This window comes from Panthera leo, chromosome A1 (assembly GCF_018350215.1).
Source record: "Panthera leo isolate Ple1 chromosome A1, P.leo_Ple1_pat1.1, whole genome shotgun sequence".
NCBI classification, from domain to species: domain Eukaryota; kingdom Metazoa; phylum Chordata; class Mammalia; order Carnivora; family Felidae; genus Panthera; species Panthera leo.
Genome location: NC_056679.1, coordinates 72,191,716 through 72,213,598, shown reverse-complemented (window position 1 = coordinate 72,213,598; position 21,883 = coordinate 72,191,716). Strand labels below are relative to the sequence as shown.

The window sequence follows — 21,883 nt, the reverse complement described above, 5'->3', positions numbered from 1 at the left end:
ATTTAGAATCAATGGAACCCTTCATATTCAAATAGTCAATGACTAAGTAAAATCCCTATTCTTGTAGATAAATGGATAAACCAAACATGGATAGACAGTTCATGAGACTTAGTGAATAATAGTGCTTTCATAATTCTGTGAATTGGGGTAAAATGCATATTTGGGCCAGGAGCCAAGGCCTTGGTACTGGAATATCAGGACAGTGATGGGCATGTAACATCAGCCAGTCCTGTCTAGTGGGTGTCATCCAGCAGCTGGTTATATCAGCTAGGCTCCTGGAAACTGGCTCATGGAGTCTGCCAGATGGTAGAAACAGCCAGGGTCTTTGGAAGCACTGATTAATTTTATGTCCATTAGAGTTCTATGGTCGGTAATAATGAAACTTCAGCAAAGCGTTGTGAATGGTCTATATTCTCAAGCATGGGCAGTAGAATTCTCATGGTGTTACTATTTAGAACATTAGGAATATGTTGATAGCCAAAAAACCCCCCAAAAACACTATAAATTAACTTAATCTTTAATACCACTTATACTTGATTGTTTCTACCACCAGAAAAGACCCAGAAACAATTTAAGAAAAAAAGGAAGAAGGAATTCTACACATATATTGCTATCAAGCCGGGTGCCTTGGTAATGGGATAAGGTTGTAGTATACAATACATTTTAGTTTAAAGATAGATGTGTCTAATCACAGTGCCTAATTACTAAGCTAATTCTAAAAATGGCTTAAAATGACATTTAAAGCCACAAAAACCTATAAGTCAAGTTGCTCACCACTCAGAAATAGTATTGTTTTACTTTACATTTTTGACTGACTTATTTTTCTCTCTACTGCAAGGGAAGCTGGCCTTTGAAACTTTGGATATTTAAACAGAAGCTGTCCCCATCAGCTGGGGTTGCTGACCCCCATTGCAAATGTGTCTTCCAAAGCAGCAAGAAGTTATGCTCCTTGCCTTTCAGTAGTTTACAGATCTATATATAATTCAAAAAATTGAAAACTAAGGATATGTCAAGGTTACATCCATGTGCACATTCCATTTGTATATTGGGGAGAGGTGTAATTTTATGTGGAGGGTGTAATGATTGTACTTCTTATCTGCTCAAATAGAAAGAGAATCTAGGGGGCAATTAGGGAAAGTGGATATGTTTTGCAAATGTGTAGTTTACTCTTCCCTCTTTACAGGGAACAGTATGAAGAAAGCCAGAGGTGATCCTGAGAGCTATTCCTGAAATAGATGGCTAAAACCCAGCCTAAAGCTTTCATGACCCTGTCAGCTTACTGCTCAGCTTCTTTAGCTTTGGGTACTTCTTCCTCTCAACACCTGGTCCTGTAGACTGCTAATGAATAGTGTACTAATGAATAATGATGTGAGTGATGCTTTTTTTTCACTTCAAAGCAAAGATCAGTCTGATTTGTTCAATGCTGTATCTCCATTGCCTTAAACAATCCAAGGTAAGCAGCAGGTGTTTAATAAATATGTACCCATCCCAAAAGTGAGGGCAGGAATTGGCAAATAGAAGAAGAGAAAGATTGGATAGACTGAACAAAGAGATGGGGACTGGGGAGATCTGTTCAGGATGTGGTATAATAAAAACACTGAAATGATTTAAGAATTGTCAGAATGACATCAGTGAAGCATTCCATAAGATTAAAGGCTAAAAGGAAGAGGTGCTAATATCCAACAGTGAAAAAGAAATGAGCATCCTAGGACACATATATGTTAATGTATCTCCCGGAGTCAAGTCATATGGCAACCCAATCAGAAAAGTCTTCATGATGATGGGTCATAGGTGCTCCTGAGGGATCTGAATAAATGGAGAGAAGAAGGGACTCTACTCCTACAAGTGGCCAGAGTGTGGGAAAATTCTGGACAACAAATATGAACAGACAATATTTGTAAGACCTTTTTAACTGGGAAGATATTAAGAAATAGTAAGAAATAGGGAGAAAAGGCATATTGGGACCACTGTCATAGACTCTAAGTCTAAAGTTCTTTTTTGGCCAGCAAAAGAGTAGACACAGGATTAAAGTGAGAGATGGCTAATGTCCAGGAAAAGGCAAGAGTCCCAAAAAAGGGTCCTTGCCCCATATTTATTCAGATCAGAAGGCTTACAAACGTGATAGCCATGTATAAAGAGACAAAGAAACTGTGAACATTAACTTGAGGACATGAGTGAGAAAGGGGGTTTTGAAGATATAGAGTGTTTGGGGTTTGGGTCAATATAAAACAAAATCCTGGTCCCGGGCAGATTGGTAGATGGTTGTTAAAGGCAGACATGAGGCAGCACCTCTGCTTATCTTACCTAGGGGATAAGGCAGATAGAGGAAATAATCTCACAGTTAACAAGGCACCTTTTCTTTTGTTAACCATCTCCACTCTGGGCTGCTTTGCCTGCAGCATAGTGGTCCAAAGTCCAGTTCACCAATTTACCTAACTTGGCCCTATCCTCCTGTGAAAGCAGCTTTTCTGCTATAGTACTAAATTGGAGGTGCTTCCACCCTGAATATCTAATCTTGTTTATTTCATATATCTATGTATTGGGCATCTTTGTGCTGTTCCTATTTTAGGCCTTTGCCTCTCCCTCTCTATTCTGGGAGCTCTGCACCCCCTCTCTATTTTGGGGTGCCTTTGCACCTCCCTATTCCTGGCACCATTGTGCCTCCATATTCTCTGGGTGCCTTTGCACCCCCCTATTCTTAGGGTGCCAATCTGGTGTACCCAAACTCGAATGTGAGCATTTTATGTCTCTGTATTTCTTTATGCCTTGTTAACCCATTGGTGTAAACCTGGGGGATTCCTAAGCTTATCCTCCACAGACCACATAGTTGATAGCTACTTCTAAGCCACACAATACAAACTTTGAACTGAAAGCAATGACTTTTTGAAAAAACTTTAAGGGATACAATTTGGCAGTGATGTACAGGATAAACTCTAATAAGGAGACATAGGAAACAGAGATCAATTAAGAAACTAATAATCCCAGTGAGTACACATGACTTTGAAATATGATATCATCAGTGAGAATAGTAAAGATGAGATGAACACAAGGCATAGACATGATTTAAATAAGAATTGATAAAGTATGACCACTTTTTGGTTAAATAGTTAAATAAGGCTAATCCTTAGTGACTAGACTATGATACCATTGGTAGATAAAATTCAGAGCATTGAGCCAGCTGGGGACATGTAGAAATACTGGCTTTGGGGACATGATGGTAGAACCACAAGTGAGAATGTTCACTAGATATTAAGAGACAGAGCTGGAGTTTAAATGGAAGGTCAGTCTTAGAAATGCAGAATTAAGGTTATGAATCCATAAAAAGGATGAGTTCTCTAAGGGAAGACTATAGATGTAAAAGAACACATGTTAAATTTTAAAAGATACAGATATTCAAGGGAAATTGGAAAGGAGACCCAGAGAAGAATGAAAAATACTAGATTTTATTAATTCCCTTGCTGCTTGGTTTTTTGCTTATATAAACATTCATTTACTTCTTTCTTTCTCATCCCAGCTTCCAAATCAGAGCTTCCTTGTAATACTAACCATTAAACTAAAAATTAATGAATTCTACCAAGCTCTCTAAGCATCTTTAGAACTTATTTTTACATCTGTGTCACATATAGACAAAATTATCTGGAATAATTCCAAAATTGTTTGGAATCTATAAACTAAGATTCAAATCATGACAGTCATTTGCTAAGTATGTGTACTTGGGCAAGTTTTGTAAATTCTAAAATATGAGGCTTCAGCTATAAAATGAGGACAAAAGATGCTCCACAATGTTTTCTTTTTAATACAAGAAATTAAATGTGGTGATGCAGTGTTACTTTCTGATTCTCTACTACTTTCTTAGGAAATGCAGCATTACAAGGCCAGTGGTTGATATTTGTGTATAACACCCATCCATGCATTTATTCAGTTAGTCTTTGAGTTCTTATCTTGATCAGGCATGGTCCAGATGTGGAGGATCCATCAGAGAAAGAAACAGAGTGTAGTCTTCTTGAGGTTCATAGACTAGTGGAAGAATGAAAAAATAAACAAGTAAACTTAAAAAAAAATGTATACTGTAACTTCAGGCAGTGATAAACTCTCTGAAGTAAAATGAGACAGCCTAAGAATGATGAGATTTGCGTGGGGTGTCTGTATTTTCGATGCGACGCTTAAGGGACACAAGATTGAAATGAGAGAGAACACCATCCATGGCAAGATGACTGGGGAGAGAAGCGTGGTCCATGAGGTTGTGCTGGGTGGCAGGTGTGAGAAATAGCAAGAGTGCAGGTCCTTGTGGCTGGGATGGCATGGCCAAGGGGTGGAGGTCAGACCTGTCAGCAGGGGAAGATCACGTAGGCTCTCTGAGCCCGAAGGAGTTTGCATTTTTGCTAAAAGTGATAGGAAGCCATTAGGGATTTTAGGGCAAGGGAATAACACCATCTGCCTTGGAGGGAAGTTAGAGTTTCTAAATTCAGTTAAAGAAATACTTAATAAACCTCTATGATGTGCTTCTCTAAACCTCTTATTTCTTTCCCTACCCTGGAGCCTGTGTATCAGTGCTATGCTGTGAGTTCTGTTCTTGCTGAACTGCAGCCAAGATTCTTCCAAGTCTGAAGGGAGGGGGAAAAAACGCTATTTTAAAGGCTTTAGGAAGGCTTGTCTTTTTCTATAACAAACAAACAAACAAACAAACAAACAAACAAACAAATTTCCAGGGTGCCACACCTTTTCCTTACCCTACTTCAAATATACAATTATAACAGAAAAACAAAGCCCACTCTACATCACTACACACAGCTTTACTATTTAGATGAAGACACCAGTCATTAGAATTAATTTAATGATGAATAAAAAGAGTTTGGCTTCATGTTTAAGAACAAAAGTAGCAAAGACTTTAAGTTGTAGATTGGTGTTCACATAGCAAATCTATTTTTTTTAATGTTGCAGGAAATTCTTAGAAAAAATTAGAGCATATGTTGCTTCACAAGTGCCTGCTGGAAAACCACAAAATCAGCAGCAATATTTCTGGCTGCTGAGATACTGTGACAACAACTTTTAAAAGATACAGGATAACAAAGGAAACGAGGATGCCTTTATAGCTGCACACAGTTGGGGGAATTTGGCAGTGGTATCCCTTTAGCTACTAATGGTAATTCTATACATCAATTGACTAGGACAACTTCTTAGTGATCACTTATCTTAGCTTTATCTTAACTTTAAATAGTAAGTCTGGAAACACTGCCACCCTATTTATTCCAGATATGAAAACAGATGCTCTGGGATATTAAGTGAATTGTCCAATGCCAATCAGTTAGTAAGGAGCTGAACCAAAACTTGAATTTAAGCTCATCCAGAGTCCGTTTCCTTGATATTTCACACAGAATTGTAGGTGGGGAGGTTTTCCAGGGGATTATACTTATTTATTTATCTTTTAGAGAGAGAGAGAGAGAGAGCAATTAAAGGAGAGGGGCAGAGGGAAAGAGAGAGAGTCTCAAGCAGACTCCACGCTCAGGTTGGAGCCTGACACGGGGCTCAATCCCACAACTGTGGGATCATGACCTGAGCTGAAATTAAGAGTTGGATGCTCAACCATCTGAGCCAACCAGGCACCCCATCCAGGGTAATATACTTATTGAAAATAAAGAGATGTTACTTTAAATTCCCCCCTCCAAATATTTTATTGGAGAAGCACATGGCCCATATAGTTTATCTCATTTCTCCTCCATAGCATTATTATTTCCTAGAGAAGAAGGTGCTAGTTTTTCTTTCTGTAAATATAATAGTCAAATCAAACTACCATTAAAGCATATTAAATAAGCTGAACACCATATTAAAATAAATATTAAATTAGCATATTAAACTAACAATGACAGGAGTTTTTTCCATAGAATATTCAGATCAAAGTTTAAACCGAAATATTTAATAACTTTGTATTAGACACATGCAAATTCTCTGATTTGCATGCCTTTTATGTTCAGGGTTTTTTACATATATAAGAAATACTTGGAGAATATTTAAAAATGGAATTAATATTAATTTAAGCACAGTTTGCTGTCTAAGGATATTGCAAGGCACAGTTTCCCCTCGATTGTTATTTCTTTGAAAGTTGTATTAGTCCCTGAAACAGATTAAAACACTGACAGTTTGAAACTTTTTTTCAGTTAGTTTTGTTATTTTTTTTTTATTGTAGTGAGCCCATGTTCTGGCTTCTAAATTGGGAAGGAAGCTCTGTACAAATGATGCTGTTGTCTACCTGACATTTTGGCCCCAGCTTCCATCACTGGATTTTTGAAAGGATCCTTTACTATCATATAAAGGGGTGAGGAAACTAAGGCAGGCGGCAGGAATAGGAGGCCAGGGGAAGAAGGGATGGTGCTTTGACTTCTTCTATGACCTTTGTAGTCATTTATTTCTGCTAATTCGTAGTAGAATATAACCCATGGTTGTCAGGCTTATTTTATGAAGACAGAGGAGTTCACACATTGGTTCTAGATATTCAGGAAGAAACAAAAGAAGTTGCGTCCTTTCAGAAATGACAATCTGTGTCTCTCTATAAATATGCATATGTTTACACATGTTCGCAAACATGTACAACCACACTTAAACCCTACGTAAAGTCTGTAAACACTTTACAGAGAAGGGGAGAGTTTGTGTGAATCAAAAGAGCCTGGGATCATTGATGGAGTAGAGCATGAAGGAGGCTTTGAGAAGGATGAGCATTGGATAATGGGGACCAGGGGAGAACAAGAAGGGCATGATGGTCGGTGAGGTGGGGCGTAGGTAGGTGCAGAGACACGAGTCAATGAGTTTATTGCATGTCAGCGTCAAGGGGTCAGCAAGGAGGGCTGGCTGCCTGCACGGTGGTGTGAAGGAGCGTTGGCTGCAGGATGAGGCTGGTTGAGTAAGGTCTAAGCTTGCTCTGATAGGTGGACCGTTTACTTAAGAAGGGACTGCTGGAAGTGGTACCATGACAGTCACATGGCATGGGAGGTATTGGCAAAAGGCGGGCAAGAGGTTGGCTTGGCTGATGGCAATGGACATCATTTGCTCAAAAAAATTTCAAAAAAAAAAAAGGCAGCAGAATTGAACTGTATTGGAGCACAAGGCCAGGGTAGACAAACAATTGCTATAGGGTTGAATGACATATTATGACCGCCTCTTAAGTAAATAGTTTGGCAGCCTAGACTGTCCTTTGACTGATTTATGGAAACCGGAGTCACAGCCATTTGATTTATCAGCTACTGTCACCGAGAAGCTCGAGGATACGCTTCCCTTCACAGGGCCTAATCACAGTTTCATTACAGGAGTGCATGTAGATGTTTCCCCTCTGGGGCTTCAAAGGGCATTTGGGGCTTAGAAGAAGTTTAAAATCTCTCCCTCTAACCATGAGATTGAATTAATTGTTATTTTAAACTCAAAACTTTCTCCTGCACATAGTAGATCATTAATGTAATTGAAAGAGATTTGAATCCCAGATGTTTACGCATTTGTGATCCCAAAGGTTTCTCCCAGGGAGCCGTTGTCATCTGCAGCCACAGACACAATGGGAAGGCAGCCTCAGAGCCAGCAAACGGTGTCAGTTAAATTCAGATGTCAACCTGGTTCTTGGGTGACAGCCCTGGAGTGTAATATGGTTACGCTAGGTCTCACATCAATTTCTGAGTTTTGCCAATTACGATATTACAAAGAACGCGTAACAAAGACCAGCAGCTTAACAAATGACCAGCCTTCACGACCATTCCTCCTTGGTTCACGAGGACAGAACAAATCCTTTTGGTAACAAAGCAGGTTTCCACTGACTCTCATTTAGAGACATCTCAGTGGAAGAGGGGCCACAGGACAGGGAGGCTCGGCTCCAGGAAGTTAGACATTAGATGAGGAGATAAGACAAATACCAGGAAAAAGAGAGTTTGTGGTGTAAGTGTGACATCAAAAGAGCTCACCACATCAGGACTCTCCTTTCAGAAATAAAGCTGTTTGCTTTATTCTGCTGTAGATCATCAGAATCACCTTTCTAGCTTGTTGTTTTATTTTTTTTTTAATTTTGTTAATGTTTACTTAATTTTTGAGAGAGAGAGAGAGAGAGACAGTGTGAGGGGGGAAGGGGCAGAGAGAGAGGGAGACCCAGAATCCGAAGCAGGCTCCAGGCTCTGAGCTGTCAGCACAGAGCCCAACGCTGTGAGCCCAAGGGCTCAAACCCGAGAATGGTGAGATCATGACCTGAGCCAAAATCAGATGCTTAGCCGACTGAGCCACCCAGGTGCCCCCTGCTTGTTTTAAATAAACTGTGGAGTATAGGAACTCATGAACCAAAGCATGCTTTTCTCATTCTTTCCGTCACTTTTTTTCCATGTGTGGCTAACCTCCCATGTCCGTCTGTAGATAGGAAAAGATGCGTTTGCTCTCACACCTCCTCTGGGGAGCAGTTGGACTCATGGAAATGTTGTTTAAAGTCTGCAATGGCCTGGACATTGAGCTGGCCGGGAAAGAAATTGGAGCCTGCTGTTTTGTCGGTAGCCAGTAGCCCTTGTTCTTTGGCCTCTAATTACAGAAGTTTCAATAGGAGGAGTGTTGCAGGTTTCAAGGCTTTCTATAGCACAGGAAGTATTGGGGGGACCCAGAAGCATCGCTTTAGAACACGTCGAGGGTGAGCAGAACTCAGCACGGGCTTGTGCTTTGAAGTGTGCGTTTTGTTCCGTGGCTAGGATTTCCTTCAGCGCTTCTCAGCTTTCAGTGACTGTGTCTGGAGCGGTGGCCTTCTGCATTTTGAAGAGGTCAGCTTGAAAGCCGCCTTTTGCCAGTTGAGATCTGACACTGATCTGTAGAAATTGGGAGGGGATTTAGTGTAATATCCCTGAACTGAAATCGGAGTCCCTGAACGGCAAGTTTCAGGAGAAAATCAACTCTCATTATTATCTATGCGCTCTCTGGACACTGCCCTTGAGAAACGCGTCCTGATAATTATGGTTTCAAGTTAAGATGGCCGTAATTACACCAGGCAAATTTCATTTTGGTGTTTCACGGAACAGCTACCTTTCTGGAGCCCAGGCCTGAATGTTAATATCTTCACGTTCTGACTGACTGACTGACAGATACAGTTAAATAACAAGCTTTCACTCAGGAAGAGAAATAATGCAGAGGGAAAACTGCCCTCGACACTCCCACTGATAATCACGGGAAGCGCTGAGGGCTGAGACATCTTTTCCTCCGATACCTGTGTGTAATTTCCATCTATGTTAATGTGCCTACTGAATGTGTTGTGTGAATATGAGAATGGAACTTCAGCAAGCAGTCCCTGTTGACTGGGCTGGTTTTTTAAACTGGGAGAGTTGTATAATGCTTTCATGAATTTCTTTGTCCTGGAAAAATGTTGTCATGTGACATATTCTAGAATTACTCTTAGAAATAACAGTGTTTCAGGGGCACCTGGGTGGCTCAGTCGGCTGAGTGTCCGACTTCAGCGCTGGTCATGATCTCATGGTTCATGGGTTCAGCGTCGCATCGGGCTCTGTGCTGACAGCTCAGAGCCTGGAGCCTGCTTCAGATTCTGTGTCTCCCTCTCTCTCTGCCCCTCCCCCACTTGTGTTCTCCCTCTCTCTCTCTCTCTCTCAAAAATAAATACAACATTAAAAAAAATTTTTTAAAGGAAATAACAGTGTTTCCAATGGAGATGTGTGTGTATGTGGCTTGAGCATTCTAGCCGGTGCCTACCATTGGTAGTAATTAATAATTGTAAAGGGTAAAGATGCTTTTCCTCCCTGGCTCAGTGACTATTAATATCAAAGGAAAGCGTATGCTGGCATCGAGGGGAATGACCTTTCCAATTTCATTTCACATTACTGGCCAACTTTGGTGAGACCCTTCAGGCACTTTCCCCAGTATCCCCTTCCTCCCTTAAGACTTCACTCTTTGCTATACTAATCTACACAGGGGCAAGGAAATAAGTCTAAGTGCCTCTCTTTTCCCCTAAGATACGTTGCTGAAACATAAGAGAAAACTCCTTGGCAACTCTAACACCCCCTCTCCCCACATCTCAGAATTTCTCAGCTCTTCATAAGAATGTGTTTTTTCCTTATGGAGAAGTTGATTTGGTTCCATTTATAAAAATAGCAGCTATTTAAATGGGAAAAAGCTTCCCCTTATATTATCTTTGGGCCAAATGGTTTTCTAAAAACATACACTCTTTTTTTTACTTTTTTTTTGAGAAGACAGATTCTCAGTGGATTCAAGGTTCATCAAATTGCTCAAGAGTTTTCTATGTGTTAATATACTTGACAACTAAGTTCACATAAATGTCAAAAGTAAATATGTGAATTAGAGAACCATCTATGTTATTGTGTTATATGTGTTTGGTTTTGCATGTATATGTATTATATGTACAAAGATTCACATAAATGCCAAAAGTAAATATGTGAATTAGAGAACCGTCTATGTTATTGTGTTATATGTGTTTGGTTTTACATGTTTATGTATTATATGTACAAAGAATCATGTTTATATATTAATACAAAATTACATTATTTCTTATATAGAATTTTATACAGTGATTTTTTGCAGGAAGGTGGGAGGTGTAACCAATATAAATTGTTGCTTAAACTCTGTTTTCTCGATTACAAGGAAGCAAAAAAAGGAGTTTATATCCCTTATTTTCCAGTTCTTTTAAGACTCTTATTCCTACCAAATACAAAATTTTTAGGTTCTCTAGCTTGTATCCAGAGACTTACAGTTGGATGTGACCTTGAAGTTCAAAGGTCTATGCTTGTCCCATGCAAGATTCACTCTGTCATCCATATTGGCCTCTGTTTAAACATTTTCACCCATAATGATGTCAAAGTGAGGCCAGAGACGGGAGTGGAAGCAGTGGGTAGGCAGGACTTCAGAACCAACATAATTTCCTTCAGCCCCTCTGGCCATGATAAATACATACAAAGCTAAAAGATTGTACTTATGACATGATGTACTGGGCTTGCTTCCAGATGGATCTCTCACCCCCTACTCCACTCTACCACCAGGTTGCTCTACCTTTAAGTCCCTATATTGAGAAACTCTGGAGTCTCAACTGATTTTTGCTGACACAGAATTATAGACTGCATTCTAATTACAGATTGCCCTTACATTAAGACATATCTGCCTGGCCAGTTGACCCCTGGCCTGCCCCTCTGGAGCAGTACACAAAGTGGGTCCAATCTCTGGTTAGTACAATACTTCTGCAAATGATCAGAGACAACTATAATATTTCACTAATCTCAGGTTTTTAAAATTGTTTGTTTACTTATGCGTCACTGGTAGTATTTATTGACAATAGTAGTCATTTCTTTGGAGTTTCCAAAGCCCTTCCACATACTTTCTTATTTTACACTCACAGAAGCAACTATAGGTTCTTAATTTTACATGAGAAGCCCAGGCACAGAGGGGGTAAGTCACATACCTTACTAATTGACTCAGCAGAGACTGATTGAGTGTCTACTATGTGCCAGGCACAGTGCAAAATCCTGGAATGCTGGAGGGAATAAAACAAATACGATGTTGCCCCTGTGGCTCTTATAATCTAGTGGAGATAGCAAATGATTAAAAAATCATTACAGATGATGCTCAGATAATAGTCATAAGTGTGACAGAGTTAGAACTTTAGCACAAGTCTTCTGCCTGCCTGTCACCTGTTCCTGGTGATAGGAACCACTCCTGTCACCAAGTAGACATTCACTTGTATTGATGTCCAATTAAATTAGTCTTTCTGGCAATCAGTTGTTCTGGCATGAGCTTTTCTTAAGCTTGACCTTCTCCATTCTGCAGCTGTAGAACGGTGCATAGTCCACATGTGTACGGTCAACTTAGAGGAAAATGGCACATCCGAGTTCCTCAATTTTTTTTTTTTTTTACCATTTTCTCCCATTGCTCCAACCTGCCAACATTCCCTCAAACTCTTATTTGATCATCTCTAACATATTCGTTCTTCCTCTCATTCATCTGCAAGTTTTGTGAAATTTATTCACCTATATCACTGGCAAAGGATGTCCACAAGTGTTTGGCGTGAACAGAAGAGCATACGTTTGTCACTGGTTGTGAATTTGTTTTCCAATATCTTAGCTAAGTGACCATGGGCAGATATCATCCTCTTCCAGAGCATCTGACTGCATATCTGTGAAATGAAGAAACAGGGCTAGAGAATTTCAAAGGGATTTCCATACATTGAAAGTTTTATGATCCAATATGTTTTAAAGGATTATGCTAAGTTTGAAAATCCTTTTCTCCGGGATGTGGAGAGGAGGAAATGCAGGACATACACTGGTATAAACCAATGGGTATCACCTCCCCCTACACTAATGGAAAGAAGCGAATCAATAAATACTGGTCCAAAAGCCATACAAAATGACCAGTGAAAGTGGAACAGTTGTCAGAATGTGCCTTAATCTAAGACAAGGGCTTCATGATGCGCCAGTAGACCCTTCTGCTATGTATTTTTTTTAATGTTTAGACACCAACAATGACTAGACTGGTTATAAAGAACTAAGCCAAATTCTTTATTTAGGAATAGTCTGTCACTTGGGTCTTTAGTGAGTCTCCTTTTCTTCTTCTATACAAGAAAATTATCTTTGATTCTACAAGTGGCACCCTTGCCAGGCTCCTTTCAAAAATGTGCCCAATAAAAGGGAATTCTTGTTTTCTAACTTATCTAATGCTACAATTTATTTATGCTTTTAACTTGAGTAATTTGTGGATTCTCTTTTCTTAATATTGCTTCATTAAGTCACATAATGTATCTGTTCTACATCAACCTTGTTTTGATTGCAATATGTGGTACAATTTATTCCTGTCATTGTCTTAAACTTGCCAATTTGAGAGAATTCAAATTTAATTAATAGGCACTTTCACCCACTTTCAACTAAGGATAAATGGGAAGTAATTATAGCAACCACAGCCTTTCTATCCTGAGAGAAGAGAAAAGAAAACACTCACCCCACTCTTCTCTGCATGGAAAGTTCTGTCCTGATACAGTGGTTTAAAGACAGCCTGTTCAGAAGGCACATCTGTGAGAACAGTATTGGAAAACTTTTATATCTCCATTCAAAGATGAGTTCGTGTTAATTATATGAAACTGTGGTGGATTAATTAACAAATAACAGTGAATCAGCTTTTAGATTTTGCGGTTAAAACCTTCTTCTGTCACTCTACAGTTCTTAGTTCTATGAAGGTTTCCCATAATGCAGTCAACTGTCTGGTCTGGGGAGCATCCCATGTCCTCATCGACACAATAATCCTTCCCTCTTTCAACAACACCTCTTTTCCTGTGAATGTAAGATGCTGCCATATTTTAATATGTTATCTCTTTATTTATTTTATTGAAATCGATCAAAGGCAGGCATCAAATAACATCTTTTTGGTAGCATTATTTTTTAATGTATATGCAAATCAAAATGGTACAAATACTTAACAATTTAAGAATTTCTTAAAAGTTGGTTACCTTTAAGTTATTTTGTATATATTTTTAAATTATTTATTTGTTTGTTTTGAGAGAGAGAGAGAGCAGGGGATGAACAGAGGAGAAGTAGAGAGAATCCCAAGCTGCCAGCTTGGAGCCCGCTGCCAGCACAGAGCCCGATGTAGGGCCCAAACTCACAATCCATGAGATCATGACCTGAGCCAAAACCAAGACTCAGACGCTTAACCAACTGAGGCACCCAGCACCCTAATTTTTTATATTTTTATTTTGAAAGTCATAACAATATGTTTTAAAAAAAGAAGTAAAGGGGCGCCTGGGTGGCTTAGTCGGTTAAGCGGCCGACTTCGGCTCAGGTCATGATCTCACGGTCCGTGAGTTCGAGCCCCGCGTCGGGCTCTGTGCTGACAGCTCAGAGCCTGGAACCTGTTTCAGATTCTGTGTCTCCCTCTCGCTGACCCTCCCCTGTTCATGCTCTGTCTCTCTCTGTCTCAAAAATAAATAAAACGTTTAAAAAAAATTAAAAAAAAAGAAGTAAAGACCAAATATGTGCAAAACCTAGAGTTTACAAAACTCAAGATGAAAACTTGAGAGTTTTATCTGAAAAAGTTTGTCAAGCCATGCCTTAACTTCATAGATCAGAGAGCATGACTATATGTTATATATGGGGTACCAAGTAAATAGTCAGTATTGTAACATCCCCAATTGAGTAAAAAGATGTGTGTCTAATGTCCACAATTCAGAGTGAATATAATTTCACTGAAGTTCTCTATGTCGTGTTCAAAGTTTTCATTTGGCTCCCGTGAATGGACTTCTTGTTTAGTAACATTGCTCTACATAAACGGTAATTATCTACTAATGCTCTTGTGTTGATGTTTAGCCTAGCCATAATGAGAAGAAATCTTTTCTCTCCGGTCAATACTTGAAAAAAATAAAGGGCTATTTATCATATTAAATAATTAAAACTTTGTAGCCCATGGCATTAACCTTTCATCGTGTGTCTTACTACACTCAATGTATTTGCTGAGGCTTCCTTAAACCCTCTTTGTGAAATGTGCATGTGGCAATAGAATGCTAACATGATACTAATGACATACCAACTGAAGATGAGCCTATTGTGAAAACTCTTTCAACCTGTTGGGGAAATATGTAGATCCACAACGATTGCACCAAAACATCTTTCAGCACTACAGCCATGTTAAGATGTTTATGCACTTCTAAGCATCCTCTAAAATTCCTTAGACCCAACATGTATTTCAATATCCCCCACTTTTCAAAAGTTCTGGTTACACAGCTTCACTTTTATGGAAGACTTAACTTAGTACATGTTTTACGAAAGGAATTTTCACTTTCATGAATAAACAGCAAAAAATGGAAATAGCATTCAACGTTGGTTTCACAGCAAGCCATTGTAGAGGCAGCGGGCATCCCAAGCAGCAGGAGTAGCCCCACCAAGTTTCTTCCCCAAGAACCACACTCCGCATCTCAAGATCAGACCACCAGAGCTTTTACTGTGTCTGTGAGCATCTGGGCTTTATGTCGATTTATTTTGTGCATCTGTTAGCAAGATGTATTCTAAGGTATCAGAAAACCTAAGAGAGGTGACATTTTGGGCCTGGGAATGCTCAAAAAATTTTCCGTATACGTTAATGGTAATTGTTTCTTCACTTTACACCATTTCAACATACAAAAGTTTTCATAAAAACGCTCTACTTTCAGATACTAGGGGAAACCTGTATATTGGCAGTTTAAAAATGCTTTTGGTGCATTGCTTTTATTTTCATTTGGTTTCAGATCTGTTTCTATTTCTTATTGTTTGTTGTGTATTTCCCCAGTAAGTTCCTTGATAGTCGGTTCTATGTCAGTATCTGATTTCAAATAATATTCCTGGCACAGTGCAATATTTGAGTACTATTAAATGGGTTGTTTAGAAATGCAGTGTATTCTATCCACGTTTTTCAAATCAACAAAAAGGATTTTAAAGTATCATGGTTGATATCTAATCATCATATTAAGTCATTGTAGGTTTTTTAAGCTTCTTACTTGGTATTTTAGACTATGCAATTTAATAGTAATTACTTACCAATACAGAATATACATGCTTTCTTGTAGTTACAGAAACTTCATACAAGAAAATAATTAGAGGGGAATGTTTTGTCTAATTAATAATTTAACTCTTCTCAACTCTGAGGTTAGACAATAGGATTAACATAAATATTTCAGGCTATTTCTTCTTACAGTGTAGTATTTAACTTTTTAATTATCGAATACAATTTAACTTGTCACATACTATTCAAATGTTTGTTTCAATAAGACCCACTTATAAGATAATATTTAATATTCCAGTTAAAATACTTGAATACCTTTAAGTTTTACTAATATGCACTGTGATGAGATGGATATGCAAACATATGGCTGGGGCACCTGGATGGCTCCGTCGGTTGAGCATCCAACTTCAGCTAAGGTCATGACCTCATGGTTGTGAGTTCGAGCCCCACATCAGGCTTGCTGCTGTCAGCTCAGAGCCCGCTTCGGTCCTGTCCCTCTCTCTCTTTGCCCTGCTCATGCACTCTCTCTCTCTCTTTCTCTCTCTCTTTCTCTCTCTCAAAAATAAACATTAAAAAAGAAGAAATTAAACAAATATATGGCAAAGATGACAAAATTACTGATACCGTTTATTCTGAATATATCAACACACATAGGCCAACTAGTGAATAGTTTGGACAAAAGTTCTGGTCAGATTCAACCATTCATAAAGGATTCTACCATCTTGAATGTAGGAAAATTCGCAGGAATAAAAACCTCAACACGAATGTACTCTTAGGGGCGCCTGAGTGACTCAGTTGGTTGAGCATCCAGCTCTTGATTTCAGCTCAGGTCATGTTCTCATGGTTCACTGGTTTGGGCCCTCAGTTGGGCGCAAAGCCTATTTGGGATTCTGTCTCTCCCTCTCTCTCTGACCTTCCCTCACTCACATTCTCTCTCTCCCCCCACCCTCTCTCTCTCAATAAATAAATAAATAAATAATCTTTAAAAATGTACTTTAAAAAAAACATTTTCTTTCTATGTGGATATTTGTCACATTTTTAAATGCTTGATGCACTCTATTTGGAGTAAAATATTTTTTAAGGATGCATGGTTCTAAAAATAACAGATATTTTATCTTATGTGCAGTTAGAGACCTCCCTGCTCACACCAAAATGTCTACATATTGTTGACTTTTATGATTTCCTTTTATGTTCATTTTAGAAACAACAGTGTTTTTCTTCTAAATTGCAAAAGCAATAAAATATAAATGTGGGCATCAAAGAGGAAATGAGAAAGATATTTTAGACCATGAGGATATAGTCTCAATTTTGTATGTAAAAGTACCTCATTTGTATAACAAGATACTTAAATTTAAATCCACACTTAAAAATGTAAAAAAAGGCAATATAATCTTTTCTAGAAGAAAGCATTTGGTAACAAAAGTGACTATTTTCCTTTTTCTGTTTGGTTGGTTAATCCGGAGAGGCTTGTCCTCAAAGGGTCTCCAAAGGGTAGCATGATGATAGTGATTTTATTATTGTCTTTAAACCCTCACCCCCTTATTTCCACTAGTCTGGAAGGACAAGTCTCTCTACCCCCAACTGTGGCCCCAAATCAATGATATTGCTAACTTTGATCCAGATCTCATTCCATGATCTTCTATTTCCCCCCATTTGGATTGAAGTCATATTGGGGTAAAACAATGCAATCATACTGCATGAGTTTGTAACAGAGATTCAGTGAATTTAGAGCTTATTCTTGGATATGATTTGTATTTTCAATTTAGTGCTTTCAGACAATCATTTAACATTCTTTGCTTCAGCCTATCTGCTTCTAGTATAGAAAGCCTTGCTTTATATTGGTAGTTCTCAACTGGGGGCTGCACTTCAGAAACCCTGGGGAGCCTTAAAAAAAAAGAAAAAAAGTATGACCTAGTATCACACCAGACCAATTAAATTGGAATCTCCAGGTGCTAGCATTCTGGTCTCAGTATTTAAAACAGTTCTCCGGGTGATTCTCAAATGCAGTGATGGTGGCCAACCGTGGCACCATACAATAGAACAGGCGGCTTCCTTATAAGTATTAATCATAGTCTGTATTAATTCATCATCACATAGGTGTCCAGAAAAAAATTTAGAACAACAGGAGAGAGATGTAAAGCCTGCAATGATTTAGGGCACTTGGGAAGAGCTCTCGTTTTATCCCTTGTCGATGTAAATGGAGAGGATAAACAGACAAAAATTCCAGCAGAGTGATAAATTGCATTTCTAGCTCAGTAAAGTAAGGACTGTCATGTTGGAGATAGGAAAATTCTCCTTTTTTATTGAGGATATGCCTAACATAGGCTACTAGAGAGCACGCTCCCCTCAGTCCTGGTGTTGGTTTCCTTAGGCTGCTGTAAAATAATACCACACACATGGAAGAGCTTAAAGCACCCGGAATTTATTTCCTCACAGTTCTGGAGGCCAGATATCTGAAATCCAGGTGTCTGTGTGCTTGGTTCTTTCTGGAGGCTTTAAGAAGAATCGGCCTCATGCCTTTCTCCTGGCTTCTAGTGGTTGCTGGCCATCCTGGGCATTCGTTGGCTTGTGGATCCAGCTTCCCAATCTCTGTCTCCATCTTCACATGGCCTCCTCCCCTCTGTGTGTGTCTATGTCTTCATGTGTCCTTCTCTTATAAGGATGTCAGTTGTATTGGGGGCCCACCCTAATCCAGTGTGACCTGAATTCAACTTAATTAATTACATCTGCAAAGACCCTGCATCCAAATCACGTCCCATTGTGAAATTCCAAGTGGACATGAATTTTGGGAGGACGCTGTTGAGCCCTCATATTACTTGCCTTCTCTGTAGCTTTTGATGTTGTTCAACACTTTTCCTAATTCTCCCACACATGTCTTCTGTGTATATTTTGCATCTTTTGCTTACTTCTGTCATAATGCCGCTAACAACACACTGCAAAAGTCCGTTGTATACCTTTTTCTCCCACGGTTTGTGAAATCCTTGAGAGCAGGTGGGAATGACTTATTCAGGTTTGTCTGTGAACATCTAGCACCTGTGCTGGTTCATGCACGTCTTTGGTAAGCACTGGAAGAAAGGGAGAGGGAGAGAGAAAGAGAGAGAGAGAAGAATGCGTGGCCACTCACTTGCATACAGCACAAGGTATAAGCCTGCCCCACAGGGAACATCATCGGGAAACATCAGCGTACCTTCCCTTGGTGAGCCTCTTGCAAATATTTTTTTTAATATTGGTATTCGTTACCCATGTCAAATATCTTATACTTGAAATATAGTGTGCTATCTAGTACAGTGTCTAGTTATACAAATGTAGATCCAAGTCAATGGCTAGTGAGACCTGTTTTTCAAATTACTGAACCTCATGACTTTTGGAAACATATTCTCCATAGATTTATTTAAGAAGTAAAAGGCTTCTATGTGTGTTCAGTAAGCTTTGTTTTATATGCTGATCCATCTATGTGATTGTCCATTCCATAACTTAGGAATCTGTAGGGTAAAACATTGACTTGGCAGATAGAGATTCTATCAGGGAAAGAGTGGGAACATATAGCAGGTAATAGAAGCTTCCCTTATCTTCTAAAACATTTTGAGGGTTGAGAGCAAAGCATTATTTTACTACTATTATCCTAATCCATGGCAATGGTATAAGTGACTAACATCTTCAGTTGTTGGATCATGCCATTTAGAGGCTTCATGGATTTACAGCCTTTGGCCAAGTAGGATTTTGCACATAATTGTCATATACAGGAGGTTTTGAAGCTACTTTTCTGGGTTTTTTCTTTTGTCTGAGTTTTCTGGTAGCCACTGCTTTCATATATATTGTAAAATGTATGAACCAAACCAAAATGGAACGATGAGAGCTGTTGACTCACAAAATGCCAATTATATATTGTGTGGACGAAGCATCACTTTATGGCAGATACAGGGAGAATCTAGATGGGGGAAATTACTGTCTAGGAGTGATTATATTGAACCCTGGGGTATGGCTATCACTTTGGCATATTAAAATGCTAATTCTCACTCAAGGTCAAATTAAACTCCACATAAGCAGTTTAAAAATTTGGAATTATTCACCTAAAAAAAGTACATTTGAGGTTATTTGGAAATAAATACTTTGAAAATTTTCCAGATTCTCTTAGTTCAATTTTGTCCATCTTGTTTCTAAATAGTGACATTACTTTAGAGCAGTTATTAACCTGGGATGATTTTGCAACCCCCGTCCTGCCAGAGTCCAGCTCTAGCAGGTCCAGGGGTTCCCGAAGGATGAACGGTGTCAGCGAAAAAGCGAAAAAATAAATAAATAAATAAATAAATAAATAAATAAAAATGGATACAGACAACAGCAGTGTGTTGAACTGGCCGCTTTATTGTGGCAAACATGGCATTATATTTGTTAGCAATTTCCTTGAAGTGTACATCATCTATGTTTTCTGGCATTACCTAATTCTAGAAATGTTCCTATGTGTAAACACCCTTTAAGGAATAACATGGTTATTTTCTCATAACGTTCCCTCCTGCCTTTTTCTTATTGATTAATTTCTTCATATTATTTTCATTATTTTCATTATGTATCTACATTTATCTATAATCTATAAAGCATTTGCTTTGCTGTTTTCATGAAAGGTCACCTATCCCTCAACACCTCAAGTGGAACAGTTACAGGGACATGACCTCTTAGTTGTTTCCCTGAACCACTTGTGGCTTGAGGAACAAAAGTGTTCGCCTGGGTCCGAGGTGCTAGAAGGGGGCCAAGAGGGCTTTAGGAGCCCACACCTTATACATTCTCAGAGAGACAATGCACCTAGGAACTAATGAACCATTCTGTACTTTAACTGACTAGGTTCAATCATCATCTGGAATGCCTCCTGGGGGCCAAGTGGGCCTAGGGGTTGGAGTAACTTGTGCCCATAGATACACTCCTTTGTTGCTGGAGTGGGGCTTTTAAATCCATTTATTCCTCCTTTGCTGGCAAATGTATGAGGCTATCCTTCCTTTAGGTAGAGGAGTCTTTATAGGGGGTGGCAAGGGCTAAATGTAGGGCCGCACAATTTCCTTGCAGAACTTTATTTTCTTTCCCCAGTAGTTCTTTTCCCAGGGGGCCTGTTGAGGGCAATTCCCCAACAGACAACTCCCCAGGTACTTTTATTAAGGCCAAATTACATAAAAGCGGGAGTACAAGAAGCTTCACTGTCGGTGGGCCGCCCTGTAGTCCCGATCCGTCCACCACCCGGGGCCCTGCCATCAGGCTGGTTGGATGGCTAGGCTTCTGGCACGGCCCCCGGGGGACGTTAGGCAATACTTGGAGACACCTTTGATTAATACAACTCAGGACAGAGATACAGATGGCATCTCATGGGTAGAGGCCAGGAATGCTGCTAAACATCTTTCAGTGCAGAGGACAAGCCCCACAGCAAAGAATTATCTGGTCCAAAATGTCAGTGGTGCCAAGGCTGAGATCCTCTGCTTTAGAATAAGCACAGAGAATGAGGAAGCTGGCCCCCAGGCTTGTCAATCTCATGCATTGTTACTCACTTACGGTTTGGGGGACTCTTCTAAACCAGGGACAAAGATAGGGTTGGGACCTCACTGGTGAGCTACCATTTTCCTTCTCTTTCACTCTGCTCCACACCTTGAGATAATCAAGAGCTTAACTGCTCCAATTTGCTTGACAATTAACAAACACTTTCTCGCCATTATACATTCATCTTCACAATTCTGGGAGGTTGTGGGGACAGGTACTAAAATTGCCACATGCAAATTGGAACACTGAAGCTTGGAACAGCTTTGAGACCCGCCAAAGGGAGGAAGCAGGTCAGTGGAAGTAGTCCCTGGGCTCTGGCAACAGCAGAGAGCCTTGTCTGTAGAAATGTAAGAAATAATAATAAAACCAACCAAAATTTTCTCTGCTTTTTATTACCATTCTAAACAATGTCAGGGAAGAAACACTTTTTCCAATGAGACAGACCTCTTACCAGCCCTCCTACCTTGGTCCATCATTGCTTTAGGAGGGTAAGTATGTCAACCCTAAATGAAACTGGAGAGGCATTAGGAATGCATTGATGTAGGACCAAATCTCACATCTCAAGTCTCTACACACAAGCTCCTGCACTATTCCAGTCTAAAGCTTATAACTGAAGTATTATGCTATTTTAGGGAAAGAAGTAGATCCTTAAAATCCAACAGGTTGGGCAGATTACATATTAATAGTGGTACATCGGGTCCAATTGAGTCAACCGATCTTTTTTACTCCAATCAGTGATACCGAAATCTCTTCCTGACTTTCTGTTGGCTTTGCCACAGCTGGGGACGACTGGCTGGGAAACATTACAGGTCTTCTGTTTTGTCACAGGTAAAATAGTGTGTTATAACTATGATCACAGGTCCCTGTGCTGTGCCTTTCATGTCCC

At 39.4% G+C, this 21,883-nt stretch overlaps 1 protein-coding gene across 11 annotated transcripts in view; it reads left to right on the top strand.

Annotated features, from left to right (window-relative positions):
• FGF14 (fibroblast growth factor 14) overlaps positions 1 to 21,883 on the top strand; it is a 631,433-nt gene that overhangs the window by 575,919 nt on the left and 33,631 nt on the right. The window contains exon 2 of one of the 11 annotated variants that reach the window (XM_042930036.1): positions 21,733 to 21,825. The exons of the other annotated variants lie outside the window; for them this stretch is intronic. The gene's annotated coding sequence lies outside the window, so the exon portion shown is untranslated. The remainder of the gene's footprint in view (positions 1 to 21,732; positions 21,826 to 21,883) is intronic. 11 annotated transcript variants of the gene reach the window in all.